Source organism: Penaeus vannamei, chromosome 31, assembly GCF_042767895.1.
Source record: "Penaeus vannamei isolate JL-2024 chromosome 31, ASM4276789v1, whole genome shotgun sequence".
In the NCBI taxonomy this organism is placed as follows: domain Eukaryota; kingdom Metazoa; phylum Arthropoda; class Malacostraca; order Decapoda; family Penaeidae; genus Penaeus; species Penaeus vannamei.
Window position 1 is genome coordinate 20,304,710 of NC_091579.1, and position 5,000 is coordinate 20,309,709.

Consider the following 5,000-nt stretch of genomic DNA (forward strand, 5'->3'; position numbering starts at 1 on the left):
GATAACTAAATTCAGTTTGTGGCACCAATGATATGAAATCAAATTCCTCGCACTAAGATTCGTTAATCGTCTGCATCGAGAAATGTGAGAGAATCGCGGCATCAAGACGAGGAAACTTGCGGCAGTGGTCGGGGGCAAGAATTACAGCCTTGCCTCCCATAAAGAGGGCATTTTCCAGTAGAAGGGACGGCCAAGGGCAATTTATGGTATTCAGAAGTCCCTCTGCTCAAGATTCGCCTCTGCCCGTTCAACGAATAAAGGTGCTTGTGATTTCGTTGAGGCGGCAGCTGACCCGACCTGCCGCTGGCTATAGTTAAGATCGATCGAAACTAATCTTCCTTTTTGATGTTATCAGTTCTGATTCATAACTTTCCTTGACGTTTCGTAAGGAATTCTCCTCTGACCAGGGACAACAGTAACCAGGAAACTGACCCGAGGGTAGTAACGTCACCGCAAATCCATTAAAAGCATTCCGACGCTGGGATAAGCAGGTGCAAACACATCTTTCGCGGAGGTCATGGTATCCGCTGACACTGGTCGTACTACTTCACGACTTGACTAACAAGCTGTCTTCACCTGCGCGCATCGATGCTAAAAATAGAGTAGATAAGAGGGATGCGGTGGCTATGCGGAATCGTTTCTTCGTAAAGTGGAAACCCGAGCTGCCCGGCCTGTCGGGAAGGACACGCGACCGAGCGGCCGATGGCAGCTGAGGCCGCGATTCATGGCCTCGGCCGAGGGCGTGAATGGTGTGCAGGCGAATTCTGATGGGCGCGTCGGAGATAGACAGATAATGAAAGAGAGAGAGAGAGAGAGGAGAGGGGGGGGGAGAGAAAAAAGAAGATAAAGATCAAGAGAGAGAGGAAGAGGGAAAGAGCCAGAGAGAGAAGGAGCACAAGGCGTGATAGAAAGGCGATCTGGCCAAGAGCAACCAGTGAGTGAGAAGCTGTTTGTCTGCCACAGAATTTCTGTTCTTCCCGAGGCTCATGTTATATTCCCGACGACTGAGGTCTAGATAAATACATTAAAACGCTCGGGAATAGAGAGCTTAATGAAGAGGAAACCAACCAGGAGGAGAGAGGATAACTAGGGAAAGAGAAGGAAACCAAAAACTTCGTAAAAGGGAGAAAAATATCTCGCTTCTACTCGAGGTTTGACTATTGGTTTTATCCGCTGTTTTTCTCTTCCTTTTTTTCTTTCGTTTCTTTTGTTTTTCTTTTCTTTTCATTTTTTTTCTCTTTCTTTTGTTTTCTTTTTCTTTCTCTTTTTCTTGTATTCCATTTTCTGTTTGTTTTTTCATTTGTCTTCATTTTTCTTTATATTTTGTCTTCTTTTCTGCTTTTCTTTTTCTTTTATTTTATTTGCTTCTTTTAGTTTGTCTTTGTTTTTCTTTCTTCCTTTTATACTTTATCTTTTATTTCGTTTTCTGTTATTTTTTTCTTTTTCTTTATTACTCTCCTTTTTTCTTTAATCTTCCTTTTTTCTTTATCTTTTGACTTCTTTTTTGTTCTTTTTCTATTATCTTATTTACTTCTTTTAGTTTTCTTTCCTTTCTTCCTTTTATTCTTTTGATATCTTTTATTGTTTTTTTTATTTCTTTCTTACTCTATATTTTTCCTCCGCCTGCTTCATCCCTGGCGACAGGAAGACGCTCTTGGGCTCCGACGGCGACCGCGAAGAAGGCGATACTGTTCAGGAAGGTCAAGGAGGGTCTCGGAGCGCGTTGCAAGATTCGGATAAATGCTTGATGGCTACGCATTTCGTTTTGATATCGAACTGGGAATCAGGTTTATTGATAACTTCGCAATTCGTTAACTTGATGTCAAGCAGGAAATGAAGTTTATTGATAACTTCGCATTTCGTAACGATATCAAACAGGGAATTAGGTTTATAGAGAATATGTTATTGATGGGCAATTAAGGAATACAGGAAAGGTCTATATCAAGTACTAATTATCCTTATCGAAGCACTAGCTATATTTTTTAAATTCACACACACACACACACACACACACACACACACACACACACACACACACACACACACACACACACACACACACACACACATATATATATATATATATATATATATATATATATATATATATGTGTGTGTGTGTGTGTGTGTGTGTGTGTGTGTGTGTGTGTGTGTGTGTGTGTGTGTGTGTGTGTGTGTGTGTGTGTATATATATATATATATATATATATATATATATATATATATATATATATATATTTATATATATATATATATATGGTTGTATGTATGTATGTATGTGTATATATGTGTGTATATATATATATATATATATATATATATATATATATATATATATATATATATATATATATATATATACGTATATGTGTGTGTGTGTGTGCTTGAGTGCGTGCGTATGTGTGTAAATGTGCCTACATTATAGATATTCACTTCTTATTACTTGCAACGGATGAGGCCTCTACGGGAGGTATCCATTAACGTTTGCGTTCCGCAGGTATCGCATGCATTGAACCGCCTCGGAGACATTGGGGTCCGTTTTCGTGTGAGAAAAACCTTATCACACTTTCCCTTTTCCGTTCATGTGGGTGTTTCCGGATGAGCTTCCCGCGCGCAACTGGCCTGACCCGATCGCCCGGACAAAGGACCATTGCTACCAAGGGGACAAACGGAGTGCCCTCGTAAACAAACGTGGCGCCACTCGTGTGAGGTCCCTGGAATCAAACGCGCGTTCCCATACATTTCATGTCATTTTAAAGATCCATGATTATGCAGTGTAGACCCTCAATTTGTATATGGGGATATTCTTGACGGAGGGATGTATGTTTATATGAACTGTTGTTATTTCATCTATTAATAAAAAAAACATTTTCCGAGGCACGAAATCGAAGACGAATATTTGTCAGACGAAAACGTTCGCTACACGAATTCCAGCGGAAACGCAAAATTTTACGGAAAAACATTAATGTGTTATCTTGTGCTACGGAGGATATACTCTACTACAATGTTTGTATTGATAAATGTAATAAAAGAGACGTGTAATCATAATCATATTCTAGAATATTCATATATACAATACAGCAGTTTCCTTTACATAATTCTACATGTTATAAATGAGACATGTGCGAGAAAACTCGTCTATTCCCAGGACCTCACTCGGATGCCGCGATATTTACTTACAAAGGCACTGGCTAGGAAGATGTATTTGCCAGTGTAATAGATTCAGGCCATTTGCATGCAAAACGAACAATTAACAGAAGTATAACTAGCGTCATAAGGCCTTTACTTGGGGTTAGATGGGTGGGGCACAAAGTCAAATTGGGGGTCTCGCCACGTTGAGCTTCTGCGCTCCTTGGGCGTGGAGGAGGATGAAGCGAGATAAAGAAATAAGGAATCTGATCTGCGACTCTCTCTAATATCGACTTTACATCCGATGACCGAACAGCGGTTTCCGAACGTATGCGGAAACACAACTCTTAGATTATTTTGGTCTCGCCTCGGTCGGTCGCGTAATTCGATAAGTATAGGACTCGGTAGATTTAGGGTTATAAGTGCTGCCCCATTTCACGACCGCTCAGGCTATACACACACACACACGCGCACACACACACACACACACACACACACACACACACACACACACACACACACACACACACACACACACACACACACACACACACACACACACACACACACACACACACACACACACACACACACACACACCCACACACACACACACACACACATTTTCTCTCGCCAGTTCCCTTTCCTCTTCCTTCTCACATCCAATTCTCCTACTTCGTCCTCCTCCCTCCCATCCTTGAAATTCCTCCCCTCCTCCTTCCTTTGACAACTGCTATATACAACCCTTGGAAGAGACCCGAAGTAAAAGAAACAATATATCATAATTGAAAGAAAGAAAAATAAAGCTATAACATTGGCAAGGCAGGGGAAGGGGCAGGTATAACAGGTGATTGACAGCTCATCGATATAATCTCCTCTCCCTGCTTTCCCTCTTCCCTATCTTACCTTAGGATGAAAGGGTGACCTCTTATTTGACCTGAGGAGGAGGCCTGTCATCTGGTCAGTTTCTGAGATTTCGCTCACTGTGGGAATAACGCGATGGGAAGGTTTAGTGGGAACGGTGGCAAAGGTTACAGCTGTTTATTGGGTACGTGTGATTGACGTCACTGATGCTCTTGTCTTTTATTTTTTTATTTTTTTGGGGGGTTATGTTCCCAACGGTTTATTATTACTATCGCTGTTGCTGCTGGTATTATTATTATCATTATTATTATTATTATTATCATTATTATTATTATTATTATTATTATCATTATTATTATCATTATTATTATTATTATTATTATTATTATTATTATTATTATTATTATTATTATTATTATTATTATTATTATTATTATCATTATTATTATTATCATTATCATCATTATCATCATTATTATTATTATTGTTATTGTTATCATTATTTTTATTAACATTATCATTATCATTATTAATATTAACATTATTATTATAAATAATATTATCATTACTAATATCATTATTATTATTATCATTATTATTGTTATTATTGTTACTGTTGCTGTTGTTATTACTATTATCATCATCATTATTATTATCGTCATCATTTTTTTTATTATCATTGTTATTAGTATTGTTGTTGTTGTTGTTGTTGTTGTTCTTGTTGTTCTTGTTATTTCTGTTCTTATTGCTGGTTATTATCATTATTATTATTATTATTATTATTATTATTATTATTATTATTATTATTATTATTATTATTATTATTATTATTATTATTATTATTATTATTATCATTATTATAATTACCATTGTTATTATTATTATTATTATTATTATTATAATTACCATTATTACTGTAATCATTATCATCATTATTATCATTATTATCATTATTGTTATTATTATTATTGTTATCATCCTTACTATTATTATTATTATTATTATTA

The 5,000-nt window shown here is 36.9% G+C and overlaps 1 protein-coding gene across 1 annotated transcript in view; it reads left to right on the forward strand.

Moving 5' to 3' along the window:
* The window catches only part of LOC113801841 (titin homolog), a 36,669-nt gene that overhangs the window by 921 nt on the left and 30,748 nt on the right, over positions 1 to 5,000 (forward strand). The window lies entirely within an intron of this gene.